At 33.5% G+C, this 18,693-nt stretch overlaps 1 protein-coding gene and 1 long non-coding RNA gene across 6 annotated transcripts in view; one reads left to right on the forward strand and one right to left on the reverse strand.

Annotated features, from left to right (window-relative positions):
• LOC118282043 (nephrin) overlaps positions 1-18,693 on the forward strand; it is a 253,331-nt gene that overhangs the window by 144,462 nt on the left and 90,176 nt on the right. The gene's annotated exons all lie outside the window — the stretch shown is intronic.
• LOC118281509 (uncharacterized) lies at positions 4,577-5,878 on the reverse strand. Its single transcript, XR_007707296.1, has 3 exons — positions 5,607-5,878; positions 5,326-5,505; positions 4,577-5,238 (listed from the first exon to the last, which is right to left on the reverse strand). It is a non-coding gene; the product is annotated as an uncharacterized LOC118281509 (long non-coding RNA).

Genomic DNA, 18,693 nt, shown 5'->3' on the forward strand with positions numbered 1-18,693 from the left:
ATAGACATAAGATGTTATAACAAGTTCCGTGTATTTTATTATTTCAGTACCGGTATTTATCTCGCTCTATTCAAAATAAAACAATTGTTACATTTTACTCAGTATTATTGTCTTTAGCAACAGATGTATTATATTATCACAGTCGGTCCCAATAATACTTTTTGTCGTCAACTGATACATTTAGAGCATGTGCAGACTAGAAACTTTTATCCTGATCGACTCAACTCACTGAGATTTTTGTCTATATACGTAGATCCCTCATAAAATGTATCGAATAGCTCACGAAGTATTTAAAGTACAGTCGAGTCAGTTCGATAAAAATCTCTCGTCTACACAGCTCCTTAGTTTACGACACACACATACATAACGTTTATTGCCGACGATTATCGCGGCAACTACAATTTGTTTTAGTAAATACGTACGTACATATACGGTTGATTGCGCTCCGTATTAGCGAACCGCTAAAACATAAAAGTCTGCACAGTTTTGTGCGAACGGTTGCTTTATTACATATGAAGGTCATTGGGGATTTTTATAGGCAGCTATAAATTGCTATTTAAATTAAGCTTTCATTTGGTGAAAATAATGGCCGTGTAGGCAAGTTTTTGTATGGTATAATGTTTTAAATAATGTAAGTAAATGTGTTATTTAGTAAAAGGTTACTATAAAGAAAAGACATTCATGGTCGTTTTTTTTACACAGACACAAAGTCACCTGTTAGTTTATTAATATTCTTAATTAAATAAGTTAACCTCTAAACTTCATACAAGTAAGAATGTTATTTGTTGTACTATTTTCGCTCATTCTCATAATTATCATGGCGCGTAGCAGCCTACTACACTTTCGTAGCAAATGTGCTACGACGTAGCCAAAATATCTCCAGAGTTTATTTTTAGTGCCAGACATAACAATATCTAATTTTCTGTGTAATGTTAATAATAAGATCTTTATGTTTGTAGATTACGCCTACAAAATGTTTAGGTTATGTAGTTCGTTATTCCTGTAAGTAGCTGCTTTCGTAGAAACCGATTACCTGTGTCCGCCCTCCATTTCACATAAGGACGTATGACTTTTATAGCAGTTAGTCTTTTAAGTGCCTGTAATGACTATAATTATTGTATTTTACGAGGTTTTTTTCGTTTTATTATTTAAACGAAATTGATCGCCGCAGTTAACTATAAGTACAGTAGAATGATTTATATATCGTGTGTTTAACATTTACCCTAAATTGACGTCACGTCTTTCTAATTTTTAACACAGATTAATTTATATTTTAAAACAAACACAAAACACCGAACGCGCTAATCTACTTTTAAAAGAAAAAATAAACATCTTCGGCAACATTGAAATATTAAAGCAAAAACAATGTACTCGCGCGTTTAAAAACCTTTTTCTTTTTAATTTTTCTTAAGAGCTTGCTCCGTACCATTTCGACCAGCATCTTTATTACGCTTAGCGTATTCCGCAACAACTTCTTTACGAGTTGTCCGTTTATGTCACGAAATTACGAGAAGACCCGCCAAGTAAGCTCGAGCGATGATGATGTCACACTTTTATGACGTCACTACACTGTTGTAAACCTTCGTAACGTGTTAGCTTTAATTTGTTACTCTTTTATTAGTGGAAAAAGTAACGCTGTTTATATTTTAAACTAAATGGACGTGAAAAATGTTGTGGTGAGGCTACGGGTGCGGTCCCTACTGTGTAAGGTTAAAGTATTTTTACTGATCCTATGTCCAGCAGTTACGACTAACGTAAATATGTGCTGGTACACTTCAGCGAGCTCGCAAGGTTTTACGCGAACATCTATTTATATTTATTTGTCTGAATTGTAAAAGGTGTACAATAAAGTTTATATTATTATTATGTTTGCCCGAGCTACAAACAGCGTAGCGGGTTGGCATACCGGGGCCTAGCTCGGGGCCAATAAGAGGTAACACTCCATCGGCATTACCCAAGGCAATAAGTCATTGGATAATTTTTTCCCCTCAAAAAAAGAGCAATGGATCCTGGTTAGTAGCTAACATGAACCAGATACCATATCTCTTTTGTTCTTAAAATCTTTGTATTTTATTACTAACGCTTCCTTTTTACAACAACATTTTTAAGTCCTCATCTAATTATTTTCTAAACAATGTCATTAAAATTAATTAGCCGGTCGCTCATTCTGTAAACCAAATTTCATCATAAACTCAGTAGTTTCAGCGTGATTACGGAAGTCATCCAAACAAACACGCATTCACATTTATAACATTAGTGTAATTTAAACCATTGCTTTTTACCCAACAACAAACCCGTTTGTATACAAACAATAGACATGTGTACGTCGTATATGGTTAACTGGTTGAGGCATGTGTAGGTAAACTTAGTCGTCGTGCGGTTGCTAACGAGCGATGACCCACTACAAAGTTTCATCGGCCTTGTTACGGAATCTAGTGCACTCTGTGTTGGAACCCCGTGGTCAACGTGAATAGGTAATTAATATTGTTAGGCTCTATTCAAGTGTGTTTTTGTTTGGCTGTGGTAGGATACAGATTGTAAGGGGAGAACATGAATTATCTTTGGAATTCAATATTATTATGAGAGTGGTAATTAGTCAGTTCTATCTGAAAGAAAATCTTGTTCAAGATTTTTTTTAGTAATCGTAAGACATTGACGATGATTTGTAGTCAGTTAACATTTACACCATCGCATATGCTTCACTATCTTAAGTTTATCCATCAGAACACTGCTGCGGATAGCCTACCGGGTTAACGAGGCAGCGACTCAAAAAACAGGAGTAGGAATGGCTTAATTTTTAGTTACTAAGAGTCTGCAACTTCCTCTCGCCTTGCCCAAGGCGGGAAAAGTCAGGGAATGATTTCCCTCCTCAAAAAAACTTCCACCAGAACACTAAAAGTAGCGCCCTATTTATAGTGTACCAGCTTTTAAATATAACATAGTTTATTTAAAATTACATCAGACATGATCAATAAGCAGTATCCGACAAATTTTGTATGATGCACAAACCAGGTTCCGTAGCCAACCATACACGAGTAGTTAAATAAGGAATGATTGGAGTAATCATTGATGGATTTGGTGATCAGCACGTCATTGTGTACTTCCGATTGTCCATTGTTGCGGCTAATACGTAATCAGTTGTTACGGGCTCAGCTTATGTTAATCTCCTTCCTATGATATCAGCTTAAATTCATGTTTGTTCGATTCTACGATATATCGTAGTGTAATTATAGTTACAACTAAAACTCTTAGTAATTATGGAGAATTTCGGAGATATTTGTATAGTATAGTTAATGTAGTTATTATTGTGAAACTGTACTTTGTATAAAGAATAGGTAATATTTAGCCTAATAATGTTTTAATCAGTGTCTTAAAAAATCTTAAACAGTTTGGTTTATCATCAATGAGTTCTGGATAGGCCTGTTGAAATCGACATGCATCCAGCGGCTCTTAGAACCCTCATCAGGTCGTCTGGCCATTTTGTGGGTGGACGTTATACGCTGCGCTTGCCGGTACGTGGTCTTACCGACCCTTATGCTACAGCGCCCGTCGGTTCTCCGCGCTATATGACTTACTTTTTGGTTAATCCCTTATAATTTACATAAATACTTCATCGACATCATAATCACACAGCTTATAAATATCCCACACAAAAAAAAACCTTTTTTTACAAGAAAAAATAATCGGTATTAATCACTACGATTGCTCATGGTGGATTGATCATTATCTATTATATACAATACATACTGCCACACTCAGAGTCAGTTAATGGCTACTTAAGTCGTTCCTTAGTAAAACTTTAAAAAAATTCACTCTCAGAGACAGTTAATGGTCCTTTATCTTGCTTAAATGACATTTAAAGTTAAGTATGGCAAAACCTTTACTTAAGGTAGTTAATGGTCGATTATGACGTCCGCCATCTTTGTCGAACATATGTTTACACAAAATTGGTCATATTTTAATTTCTAGTTTCATTGTTTTAAGCGAAGATGTTTGATTTGGTAGACTTTATTGATTTTGTGGAATTTGCCAGAAGGAACAGAGAAGTCGGATCGTGGCGGTTTTCGAGAATTCCATGAGCGTTATAGATTCACCCCAGTATCCGTATAGTGTTATAAAATTGCCTTTACCGGCTCCTAATCTAAAGAAACCAACGAAATCAGTGTTATTGTGTTAATATAACACCAATTTTAAACAGAAGCCAAATGAAAACCAGAAGTACTGTGGATAAATGTTTTTGTATTTGGAAAAGAAGATTTTCTTGTCTTTAAAAAGGACTGGGAATGGGTATGAAGGTGGAAACAATTGTGGCTATCGTATTTGCATGTGCAACATTGCATAATATAGCATTATTGGTAGACGGTTTGGTGCCAATGAACTGTGTTGGTATTCACATCCAAAATGATGTTGCCATTGCACTAATTAAAGAAAACACCAACAACAATGTGTTTTATGGTACAACATTCTTTGGTTGATAGGTTTCTATGTTAATATCAATTATTGAATAAATAAAAATCCATAAAATAATCAATTGTAAACATTTATTTCAATCCTTTTTAGATTTTTTCATTTCTTCTAATTCTAATTTAGCTTCATAAATAATATAATATATAATAAATAAATATGTTTATTGAATTACAAAGCACTCAAATTAATACATGGAGATCTACAAAAATATAACTTCTGAAATATTCTAATAACTCCAAAATGTAAAGTCACAAATACAAACATTTGTATGAACTCTGGTACCCAAGCGAAAGATTACATTATACACTATAGTAAATTTTATTCAGAAAGTACATAGTCAAATTCAATATCATCTACAAAATTGAGCAATTAATGTAACAATTTTATATAAGAAGACCGAGCTTGCCTATTTTGTGTGTGTTGAAATTAGTCAAGTCATTAATAGCACTTCAGTGTCCTCGTAACTCTGAGTTTTTATTCAGCTGACAACCCTTTCCTTACACTCACGGATGATAGTAGAATGTATGAAACAGATTTTGTTGATCTTATTATAAATTTGGCTGCCAATCCCATAGAAGTGTTGTTTAGCCAGTGCCGTTTTACAGCGCTGCACTGGGCACACCCTATGAAGCTGTCTCTTTCCCTGGGAGCAAGTGATGTATGATAGGGTCCTGTGCATATGCAACACTGTGTGAACCTTTTTGTAGATAAAATTTGTTTTCCTCTTTCTGTAGCCCGAGCTATAAGTGTGACTGCTTTCTTATCATCAAGCTGAAAAAACAGAAAGTTTATAGATACTTAGGTATGACAATTATCAAAACAAATAATTCTGTATCAATAATAATAATTCCTTCTTACCATGTGTATATTAGCATTACAATTAAACTCCCATGCCACTTGTTTCTTGGGGACCGACTTGCCATCTTTTATTTTGGATTTTACAACATTAGTCTCTTCTTAATCACTGTTGTGCCAGTAAAGCTTTTCATCGGCGGAGAAATTGACCACTCTGTCGCGTGATTTTATATGCAGACACTCCTAAAATAATACAAAACATGAACAGAAGTTTTAAACATAACCATCTTTTATTTGTTGTTATTGTATTGTTAGATGTACAGAATGTACTTAATGAAACTTACCAGGGTGTGATAACGGATAGCACATAGGTTTATTATTATTGGTTTAAGCGCAAGAACCAAAGAAAATAATTTATTAATTTTAAGTAAACAACACAAACTACTGTCATAATAAAACATGACAGACTTTGATACTGACAAGTGCCAAAGAGATTCCAGTTACCAGGAAAAAAAGAGTCCGATTGCTTTATCTTCTTTGATCGAAAATAGCCGTTTTGGTTTGTATTTTATTAAAAACTATCGATAAATGTACGAAATTTAACTTGTATTACTGTTTTATATGCATTCAATGTGTTTAAATAAACGTTTTTAATCATTTGATTGACGTTTATCGATATGCAATCTATACAATGATTTGGCGATACCCCACCCTACGAATACTTAAAGATGACATTAACTAATGAACCCTTAAAAAATGTCTCTAAGATGAATCGTTCATTAACGGATTTAATGAAAATTAGTTGTGTATTCGTTAGGACTAATTTAATGTGCCACTCTGAGTGTGGCAGATAGCTGTACATTATATCTAATTTGGCCATAGTATCCAGTACCTATTGTAGCAGCTCACAACATTACGGTCACAAGATACAAGATAGACTTAAACAACAAACAAAAAAATCCAATCACTTTTAGACCTCACAAAAAGTTAACGACCAAATGATCTTAGAGCTTTTTTAGTTCAAATAATAGACATAGAATTTCGGATAAAATCTCCACGGAACAAAATCTTCTATTATCATTTCATAGAAAGTACTTTGGCATTCGTAAATTCGTTTGATAAAAATTTGACAGACGGAATTAAAGAAAATTACTGATTTGTTATTAACTAGCGTTCCCCGTGACTTTTCTTGTATTGTATTATTTCGTCTAAATATTTAGTTCAATATTTTATTATTTTGACTTTTATATTTTTACGACAAACTCGACGAATTTAAAGTCATACTAGAGGCTTATATTCATGAGCAGCATTCCGCGACACACGACGCGGCGACTGTCGCTCATCAAACAGTTACGTGAGTAAACCGCAAAATATAATAATTAATTTAGTAGTGTGTCTCACAAAAGATATGATATGAATATAGAAAATCGATATTTATTGTTTGGGACAGGGCCTTCAAATAATCGAAGTTTTCTCACCATTATAATTATTTGTCATCGTTATAATTATCACCCAAGGCAGAATATTTATAAACAAAGATGGATTTTCCAGTCACTTGAATGCCCATAATAGACGCTAATAGTCAAGAAATGGTTGCCGTAGCCAAAACTGGCATGGAAAGATTATTGTTATTACCAAACCACGTTAATTACTGAACATAGGCCTTGTTCAATACAAATACAATTAAGTATACTTTTATGTATGTAGTCAAATGTGATTTTTTTATATATATCAACTAGTAAATATCAATATAGTATCTACAGATTTCTACCTCCCGCATAAAACCCGCGCAATTCTATGAACTTTTCGAATAAAAATCTGAAATTTCTCCATTGTTAACAGTCAGATTTCTCTTGTTACCCTTAGGGCTTGTAAAATGGCGCCTGATTTTTTATTTTTTAAGCTGACTCGTACAGTCCAGGGCTCAGGTGTTAAGTTTTCGCTTCAACGGCCTTGGGTAAACTAAAAGGTACCCAGGTTTTATTGTTTTCATTAATTTTGTGACAAGGCAGTTTCATTTCTTTAACGTAACCAGCTCTAAGATCGATACTAAGGTGTTATTCGAGAAATGTGAAATGAATACATACTCGTACATACATACACAACCTCACGACTGTCTCCCATGGGGAGACAATGGAACGCCAATTGCAACGGTTATTATTATTATTATTTAATACCTCTTTCGGTTCATGAACAATCATCAGTCTTTTCATGCATGCTCGTTATTAAGGTAACTCGTAATTTAACGTCATTTAATTTGAAAATGAAATCACACAATATTAACCTTTAAAGTCAATAAGACAGAATTTTTACTTATTAACTAACCAACTCTAAATAAACACCGAGCAAGGCAGCATAAGATGGGATATTAAAGATTCTGTAGTATTTGGGTAAGGCCAAACATGTGATTCTGAGTCTAACAAAATTTATATGAAAGTGTTATAATATAACTATCAATAAGTCATATGTACATATATTATATAGTACTCTCAAGGGAAAACAGCTATTCTTCAATGCTATCTGTATTATGTAGAACTTTCATTTACACTCAAAAGGCTGTAGAAAACAATATAAAGTAGGGGTCAAGGACTTTACGGTTGGTTTACTATTTCTTGCAAGGGACTTTGTCGTACTAATCTTTAGCTTAAGTGAAACGGGATTTTTCTCATCTTCATTTATTTCTCATTTTAACGTTTGTAAGATAAAAAGGATGATAGAAAGATGTCTGTTTAATTTTATTCCTTGTTTCATGATTGTCGCTAATGTTAACTATACTTATATAGAATAATAAATAAATACTTAAATAAATACTTATATAGAATTATATAGAATTAAATATAATAATTCTAATTAAATACTTATATAATAATTCTAAATAAATACTTATATAGAATTATATAGAATAGATAATAATAACTTTGTATAACAATGCGGCGCAACACCCACAGTCAAACCGCTAAACCGGTTTTGTGGGAAATTGTCATAAATATAATGCTGTATTTCTTTTATATAAATAAATAAATAAATAATAATAAATAAAAAAAAAAAAAAGGTTTGATATTTTGAGCTGTGTACAGTTTAAGTTTGTTTTTTCCTTATGTAAGACACTACTATAGTATTATATATGTAACTTAAAGGTCAATTATTTTTATTAAGAGCATTTAGTAATAAAGGTGCTAGTAGTAGAGGTTAGTTTCTTACTATTTAAACCGAACCAGTCACAGAAAACCGGCGTGAAATAACGCTTAAGTTATGTTTCGTTATGTAAGTGAGGTTACCGGAGGCCCAATCACTCCACTTCCTAAATCTTCCCAATCCCCGATTCTCCAACAACCCTTAAATTCCTAACCCCCAAAAGGCCGGCAATGCACTCGTAATGCCTCTGGTATTTCAGGTGTCCATGGGTGGTGGTGATTGCTCACCATCAGGCGATCCATCTAATTGTTTACCGGCTTATACCATAAAAAAACGCTAGACGGAAATTTATTTACCTGACACTGACTTTAATCTAAAAATCAAACATACAGTATCTCAAAATTAATCAACTTAATATTCCAGTAAATAAGCTGAAATCTAAACATGACTACAAAATATTTAACTCGATGACTATGAAATAACTGGTTCAATGTGACCGCATTTGATTGCGTTTCCGAGTTAGAATATTACGTACAATATTTTGAAATGACATTCCAATTTAACGCGTGCTGTCGGATCGGTACATAGTGTATTATCTATCTATTATGATTGGCATTATGATTGAGTGATTTGTGATTCTGTCACCTTTGGTTTATTTGGTTTGTGTTTTACTAGTGAGTGTGACTGGTTGATATTATTATTTTTACCTAAGAAAATAGAGTATTAGAACAATAAAAAAGGAGCTGACTTCAATGTTCTCTACCCCCTAATTTTTTTAAACCGACTTAAAAATGAGGTATTCAATTTGATGCGGTCTTCAACATAGCATTTTTCAGACTTAGAAGAAGATAACCGCTATCAGTTTTGTTTTACCCTGAATTTTTTTTTAAGTCAGATAAAATTTCTAAGACCTTCTCGTTCTCCTTAAAGACTTTGTAAAGATATTTAACAATACGTGGTTCTCGCACTCCTTCGTTTAAGAGTAAACTTATTTTTTTCAACAAATCTGTACAAAGTTTAGTCTAAATTCATCGCACTGTGTCATGTGTGTGTTTTGTACTGTGTTCAAAACATTCCTTCTAAAAATTTCCTTATCAATATATCAGTCCAGGTTAACACGCTGCTGGTTATGAATCAGCCCCGTTCCTTCATAAATATATTCACATGTAGAAAAATTCAAAAGATTTGTTTTCAGTAAAATAAAGTAAAACGTTTCAAACACACATCAAAGCTATGTAATTATCGTCAAGAGTAGAAAGGGTTCTTTACATAAATACAACTGACATAACTATAATTAAGTTACACGTTGTAATTATGGCATTTTTGTGTCAAGGTTTTTTTATAATTTCACTGTAAAACATGCAATGTTGAGATGTTACAAACACATACCACTTAACTATAGGATTTGTAACACAATGTCATACTTAGTTTACTTTTCAAAAGAATCTGTGATTTCTTTATTAATATTTTTTTTTCTACTATTATAGACTATGCTTCTGTGTCACGGGTGCCACAACTCTTTGTCTGGGTGTGATGTGTGGGGTAACGTTTCAAAAACAAAATAAAGTATCTCTATTATTAGTCTCTGACTGTGATAAACTGCTGATACGATACTACATTCTAAATCTAAAAAAAATTTAAAAATGTGTTTATTATAACAGGTGTTTCGAAAAAAGAAATGGAATTGATTCGAAACATTTCGTTCCACAAGAAAGGTGTTCATTCAATTCGTTTTCAAAAAATGTTCAATATTTGCAAACTCTCGGTTGCAAATAAATATAAAACAGAAATATGATAACTGAGATTCCTAGTATTTTCTAACAGTATTAGAATTGAATTTCCGTACTTTTGTTACAGTTTTAAAACTAAAACTTCTATACTCTACTAACCACAATAGAAAACTGTACACCTTCCATTCTACACCTTTTTTCAAATACATTTTTCTATCATTCTATTATCATTGATGTTTACTCACACAACCCCACCAGCCAGGATATATAAACGATACCAGCATTTAGTGTGCTTTTCCACCAGAGATGTGCTATGTAGCTATACTGCGAAAATGTAATAGCTAAGCTGTGAAACTATGTGACCGATTCCACGGACACTAAGCTATGTAGCAGTGTGACGAAGATGCGCAGCTTAAGTATATGATGTATCGATAGTAGGAAATAGCACACATCCATAGCACGCATCTCTTTATTTAAGAAACATAGCTTAGCTGAGTTTATTTCTAATTTCAAACCCAAAAAATATTGATAAGCGAAAACGTTCTAAACAAAACTTAAAGAAAAATATATTTACCTTAGAAATCTCTTTGTGTTTAATGTGAATGATTTGTGTCAATAAAATGTAATGAATCCGTAGGCGGCAGTATAATGTTCAGCTTTCAATTCTTTATCTAAGAAATGTTTTTTTTTTTACATTTTACTAAATTGTTTGCGAAATTAACAATCATTGTCTACGTTCAAAAACAATATTGAAGTAGAATTTTAAAAGCTATTGCTAATAATATTACGTTTCAAATTTTAACATTCCGATTAGTCTGTTGTAGCTCTTAAGTATTAGTTAATAATAAAATTAGGACGCCTACTTGAATTATTATTATTTCTTAGTTATTTTGTTGTTTAATCTTAAAATTAAAATCATGGTTAAACACAGGTATAAAAATAAAAGTCTTTTTATCCGGAGCAGAAGTAGGAATGGGGTAAATTTTAGTCAGTAAAAGTCTGACACTCTCTCTCGCCTCACCCAGGGCGGGAAAAGACTTTGGATTTTTCCCCCTCAAAAAAAAGGCACCCCTAAGGCTACCCACTGACCAGGTATATTAATTACTGCGCCATGTCGTGTCTGGCAACGTACAAATATGTCGCAGGGGCATCTAGCTCCCAGATACTAAAAACAGAGAATTAAGATCAAGCTTATTACCAAATACACGTTATTACTGCAAGTTTTCAAATCTTCAGCCAAAAAATATTACTCTTACTTCACCCAATATTGCATCCACCCCTATATTACCTCAGAACAAAACATAAAAAAGTAACAATCTAACAAAGAACTGGCCATCTGTCTCACACAAGTATCCTTCCCTTTACCAGAGTATTTTCTTTCTTTATTAGGGACAAAATTTACTTTAGCCCCGCCCAATATCATCAATAATACTTGTAAATGGACTACAGGGTGTGTTTTGACTACGTATAAAGTAAAACTCATTAATTTGTGTGCGGCATGCGATATAAGATTTTATGTGAATAGGGTAAGGTTGGATTATGATTTGAATTGTGTTCTACTTTTTTTATTTGGTTAATGTCGTTCTTTGGAATTTGTTTTTGTTTTGTTGGATGCAAATGGGGTGCTATTTTTTTATGAATTACAAGGCAAATGAGCAGATGAATCACCTGATGGTAAGCGATCAGTGCCGCCCGTGGTCCCCCGTAACACTAGACGAGTCACAGGTGCGTTGCCTGCCTTTTAAAAAGAAATACGTCTTTTATTTTAATTATTAATTCTATGTAGTTATTGTGCTGTCCTTTTCATTACACACAGCTAACAAAAAATCTACATACATTAAAGTTTTGTACACTGTTATTTAATAAAAATTACTTACTTCAAGGACAACATAATTAAATAAATTAATACCTACGTTCTTTTCATTCAAAATTACAATGATACTGTATATGTATTAATCCATCACATACTAGTAGTATCACGATTGCCTCATCGCTTCACTAAATATGACATCACATTTGAGCTATAATTTACTAACAGAATTTCCTAGGAATTAGTACTTAAACACTGAACATAGTGACGCTAAGTTCCCTAATATTATGTTCTAAGCTGTCTCATGTGTTGTCACAAGACGTAGCGATGATATATTGCTGACAGTCCCAAGTTTATTGCATCTGAGGGCCACGCGTGGGCTTTGACATTGCCTTTATCAGTGTGATACACGATACACGTGGAAAGTGTTTCTTTATTTATATGATATTTTTCAAGATGGGTCGTTGGTCGAGTAGCCGTGGTACTGGACTTTATCGATTTTTCGAAAAGTTCTCAGTAGTAGTACAGAGTCGGGAATTGTGCCCAGTATATGGCAATAGGCTCGCCCCCTATTACATGGGACTTGTAACACAAATGGTGAAAAGTTGGTGTACATTGTACAGTGGAATTATGTGCTGTAATGAGCAGGTGCACCTCTGCCTACCCTTTCCGGGATAAAAGACTTGATGTTTTCAAGATGGTTGCTAGTTTGATCTTAACAACTTATTATTTTCTTTCTCGTACTTCAGGAAATATTTATGAGTTTTCTTACACTTTAGAGACTAATTAAATATTCTTAACTTTTACTAAATTCAATATTCATTCAGACATTATTATTGACAGGACATTTCAGTAATAAATACGACAAAATTTAGAAATTTTGACCAATATTGCAATTGGACTAAAATAGAATTAGCTGCTTTGGAATTAAACATTTATCTAACTTTATGTGTTCAACAGCCACGATTATTCATCAGAACATAATCACATGGTAAATACCATGTATATATATTTATATATCCTTATATACTTTGCTACTAAAGCACAGCCCACCGATTATCCCAATATCCAAATTACAGAGACCGCGAATCGATTAGGGCCACATAACTCACAGTGGGGCATTATGAAAACTGTCCTAATTAATTACTTAACCCCTAACATTAGGTTCTCATTAATTATTATATAATTATGAGGGTAATTGTGTTCCCCTACTGTAATATTACGAGCGGGGAATGCGTGGGTGACGTTCAATTATCAAAGTCGTTGTTGTGTGAATGCGTTGGATCATAGAAGTGAGGCAATAATGTCAGACTTACAGCGTTTCCTTGGCAATAAATACATAATTACAGTTGTGATGATTTAAATGTCGTGTTGATTTAGGAGTAGGATGTGCGATTGTTGACTAAGGGTGAAAGGTTTTGATTTTAAGTTCAGTAATTTTTGGTTTTGTAATTTGAATTCAATAATAAAATCTAATAGGCTCACCGCCTATTACTTGTGACTGATAACACAAATGGTGAAAAGTAGGTGTATTGTATAGCGGCATGACGTGCCGTAATATGCACTTCGGCATACTCCTTTGGGGATAAAAGGCGTGACGAATCCAATAATAAATCCTTTGTCTAGATTAGTTAGAACTTTGCTCAGTATTTTATTCAATTGGTTAAGGCCGCAATTTCAAAAGAAGTACGTTCCATATTTTTATTGTGTCTAAATAATAGAAAAATATTACATAGATTTAAATTATAGTTCACCATTCATAATTTTCAACACATAAATCTATCACGAGCTAAAATTAATACATTTTTACGTTACTTTCCGCGTACACACCCCATAAAAACACTATCTTTGTATCGTATTTCGTTGTAATTACTACAATTTGCATTATCAAACTAATTGCAGCATACGTATGCTTTTTAATTCCAGAAAATTGTCGGTTTTGGTAAGCGTTATCGGTTTATATAAACGTTTGTAATTAAAATAATAATTGTACGTAATTTTGATTATAGGACGTGGTAGTAGATAGGGAATGATTGCAGTAATATCTATGTATAGGTTGCATTATAGTAATTTATACCATAGAATATAGAAAAATAACAAATGCCAAAATGTGTTATAAAGGCTTTTCAATAATAAATATCGTGAGACAAACTTAATCAACTGAGAAATCACGGTTTACTCACGCAAATTTACGTTTATGAGGAAGAATCCCACTGTGACTCGAAACTAGCTTTTCTCCATTTATTTACATGAATAAACCGTGTTTTTTTTACTAAGGCTTTTCTATTTTGTAGTATTCTAGATAATACTAAGGAGTCTCTATGTAAGCTCAAAACGTAGGTAGACTAACTTTCTATTACTCTTTCAGTAATATCAACTACACAAAAGTAGGTAAACAATAAATTCACCCCTAAATACCCCTACAGAGAATTCCAGACATGATGTATGTCCACAAAATACTTACAAAATCGTAATATCATAGAATAACAAAATTCAGTGACATATTGTGACATCAAGCAAGCTCTGGGTCGCGCGGTAGATTACGGCTCAGTCCCTTTCTCGGGGAGAAGGCCTAAATCCTAACTGGGAACGTTAAAAGATTGATTATATAATACGGGGTGAACGACCGGAGCGCTAAATGCGGTGGCCTTGCGTGGTGGTATAGGTTTCTAAGCAATTTCGTACGATTTCGCATATTGTAACCTATGTACGTAAGAAAGCTGTTTGTGACCTCAACAAAACCTATTTTGTGTGGGGTTTTTCATGCTATCTGATATTAAATTTTTCTACGATGATATCAAATGATAAGAACTAGTGTAGTTTTCTATGTCATACGGCCTTTTATGGCTTTAGGCTTAGAGTAAGCCCATTGTTCTTGTATCAGTCAAAATGAAATACTAGGAACTATTCCAAAATTTATGCTTTTTCGGAGTTCGAATATTTGAAAAACCACCTGTGAACATAACGTGGGCACCCGAATCAAAATTGTAAAGATTTTTTTGTATCGGTAACTAGAACATTGTTTTGTAAAACTTGAAAGACAGTGGGGTTAATTTCTTCAATGCGTATGGTTGAAATTAAGTTATATTTTGTTCATTACGTATTAGTTTTGGAAAACTTTAGAAACTATGACATTTTATTTTTAGACCATAGTGTTTATATTCGTGTTTATATTACAAATTATAATATATTAAATAATTATGATATTTTCAACTTACATACGTATTATATGACGAGGAACAACAAAGTTTCAAGCCATGCTAGAGGCTAAAAACATAATAATTAACAAAGTTTTCGTATTTTAGTCAATTTAAGATTTTAATTAACAGAAAATATTCTATAGATATCGTAATCCAACTTATCTTACATGTGTCCATGATACCAGTTCCAATTCGATTGTACCCGAATGTCGGCTAAGAAATTACTTTTTTGCGATAAGAAAGCCTATTGTACTAGTTGCCTTAGTTACTTTTCCTGTTTTTGTTCATCCTCGTGGAATACAATAAAAAGTATTGTGTTTCTATTTTTATATATAGCGGGTGTTGCTAGGATAAAAATGTTACATAAAACGTATTAATTCCAGTTACTGGTACCAGTCATATTCGCTTGATTTTTTTCACTGCGAGATTAATTGCTATAAAAATTGCTATTTTTGTCTGTGTTTAAAAATAAAAAAAATAAATTCAAATGGTACTTTTCACCCAGAGATGTATAATGCTTCGTTGCTGTGGATGCGTTTGGCTTGCACCAGTCATGTGCATTGGCGGAAACGAACTATGCATGCTATGGAGGCGAGCTATGGGTGGCTTTCATACTATCGATACATCGCATACTCGAGCTGCGCATCTTTCTCACATAGCTGCATAGTTTAGTATCAGTGAAAACGGTCACATAGTTTCACAGCTTAGCTATTACATCTTCGTAACATAGCTACATAGCACATCTCTGGTAGAAAATCACCCTAAATATGAATTTAGGGTCTTTTTCTGGCTGCCTATCGAAGCAGTCAGTCACCTAACCACTGTTTTAACTATACATTCTAATTTTACACCAAACATTTTCATTTTCAACCGCGAGAATTGAGGTTCTCACTCAGACACTAATCCCCTTATATCTACCTCCTAAAGCAGTTGTTGTTTGATTGCAAACATATTTGATGTAGCTTAATTCGCAGTGATACATTTCTCATTACCCGTTTTGTAAACGCTCCAAGCTACCAATGATAACCGTAAGTTGGTTTAGACAGAACATCAAAGACATCATCAGAGGTAGGGCTGATCGCTTCTCTAATATTCAAAGTACCTGACAGACAGACTGACGGACGATTCAATTTTGATGTTTACAATGTGTCTTATTAACCCGCCATTGGTGACCTATATGTCTATGAGACAGGGTAATTTAAAAAGTAAGAATAACTTTAAACTGTTTATCAGATTAGGTTACGATTTCACGTAGCTAACTACTCGCCCTGTACCATTAGTGTCACAGCAATGCGGGCGTTTTATTTTTATGTCCTTTCTATGCCATTTTATCTCTTTTATTTTCTATTTGTATATTTATGTCATTTTGTGTCCTTCCAATGTCAATGTCCTATTTTATATCGTTTCTAATTCAAAATATCTATCTAAAAATCTAATAAAAAAAATATACATGAACCACAAAATCACGGTGCAGGAGACCAGGGTCACTGACTATGTAAGACAAATACACGTCACCAGTGGCGGGTTAAGTAAGTATTGAAATAGGTACATACTTTGACTTAAAATTATGACAGAGTTGAAATATGTATGTCATAGAATAGTTTGATTTGGAATATTCGTAACATCTTGTAGGCACAGCTGTACATATTAAGGTACTTTTTGTGTCTGTACGTATTGGTACAAGCCTTGAGACCTTCCAACTTTCCTTGAACCACATTATATCTTGAACTCATAAATCGGATGTTACGTGTCACAATAGGTCAGAACATGCTTTCAGTGACATTTTATCGAAAGGCCAGTTTGGTTCCCATATTTTATTTTATGTGCTCGTATAAAAAATGTACGTAATATTTGAGACATTGCTTACTAATACAGTACCGTAAAAGAGAAAGTTTGAAAAGACAAAAATAATTGTTTGTTTTTTTATGGTATAAGCCGGTAAACGAGCAGACGAATCATCTGATGGTAAGCAATCACCGCCGCTCATGGACACCCGAAACACCAGAGGCGTTATTAAGTGCATTGCCGGCCTTTTGGGGATTAGGAATTTAATGGTTATTGGGGAATCGGGGATTAGGAAGATTGGTTCTCCGGTAACCTCTCTAAAACAACGAAACACAACGCAAGCGTTGTTTCACGACGGTTTTCTGCGAGGCCATGGTATCATTCCGGTCAAGGCGACCCATTCGTGCTGAAGCATGGCTCTCCCACACTTACATAAAACTGTGACCTACTACCAGTTTCATACATGAATATGACGTCTAAACCACCTACTTTTCCCCAAACATTCACTTAAATTAATAATCTGAAAATAAATTCGCAAACACGTTACATTTAGACTACGGAAATTAATAATTCCTTCGCAGAATGTTCAGACGGCTTCACATTGAGCTACACAAAACCAGATTATCATGGTCTTGCTTTGTATGAACTTATCGTACATTCGAAGATCATTTTATACTGATTTTATATACCCGTGTGTACATAGGATGTGTGTATATAAGGTAGATACATCCTTTGTGTCAAAGGTTCCCAGTGGCCCAAATATTTAGATTAATCCAACATAAACACTTCGGATGGCAGTTAAGTAGCTGTAGACTTAACCGTCTTGTTATTCTAGTGGTTAATTCTACACGACTGTTTATCATTGTCTTGTGTGATCTCTGATTTGATACTAGGATAAGGTAAATAGTGGGTAATGAAGTTTTCTGTGACTAAATGTAAAGATAATATCTAGAGTAATAAATAAACTAAGGTAAAGAGTTTATTTAAACGAGCTAATATCTGGAACTAATAATTTGTTTTGAAAAAATATTATTTGTGTTGGATTATCAATTTACCGAGAAAGATATAAATAGACTATAAATCACACTACGACCTGTAGGAGCCAAGCAGAGCGGATAAAACCGTGCAGGAGTAGCTAGTATTTTTTATAATGGCAAGTTGCTTCTATGCTAACTTTGACTAGGAACGCCTGTATCCAGCAGTGGAACGTCTGAAGAGTTGATATAATTATGATGACGAAATGTGGACTTAAACTTATGTATTTAACTTTTATGCTATAAAAAACTACATTATAGCTTTCCCAATCGTATTGGATTACCGTTCTATCGGATCATGAGATTAGAGAGAAGAAAAAATTAACGAATGTAATGTCTAAGGTATTGTATCAGCGACATATTACCGATTGGATAGTCGTATTACATAATATCTAATAGGTACCGAAATGTTTTTATGCTTGTAGAGATTAGTTTCAGAAATTAGAATAGAAATAATGCTTTTGTTATTGTGTCCATTTTAAGATACATTAAAGGGATGGACATGTTTGTCAAACACATGTAATAAAGTAATGTAATAATTATTATGTTTCTTATGTGTGTTTGTGTTGACTTTTTCTAATCCTGAAATTGTTAAATAATTAGGAACTTAAACTGTTTATATCTCAACAGTCTCTCACAACTTGTCTAATCTGCCTAAACTACCACTCTCAGCATTTTCACTGGTCAAGACCGACATAAAAAGCACAATTTCGCCACCACTGATCCAAAGAGACCAT

This window comes from Spodoptera frugiperda, chromosome 27, assembly GCF_023101765.2.
Source record: "Spodoptera frugiperda isolate SF20-4 chromosome 27, AGI-APGP_CSIRO_Sfru_2.0, whole genome shotgun sequence".
NCBI lineage: Eukaryota > Metazoa > Arthropoda > Insecta > Lepidoptera > Noctuidae > Spodoptera > Spodoptera frugiperda.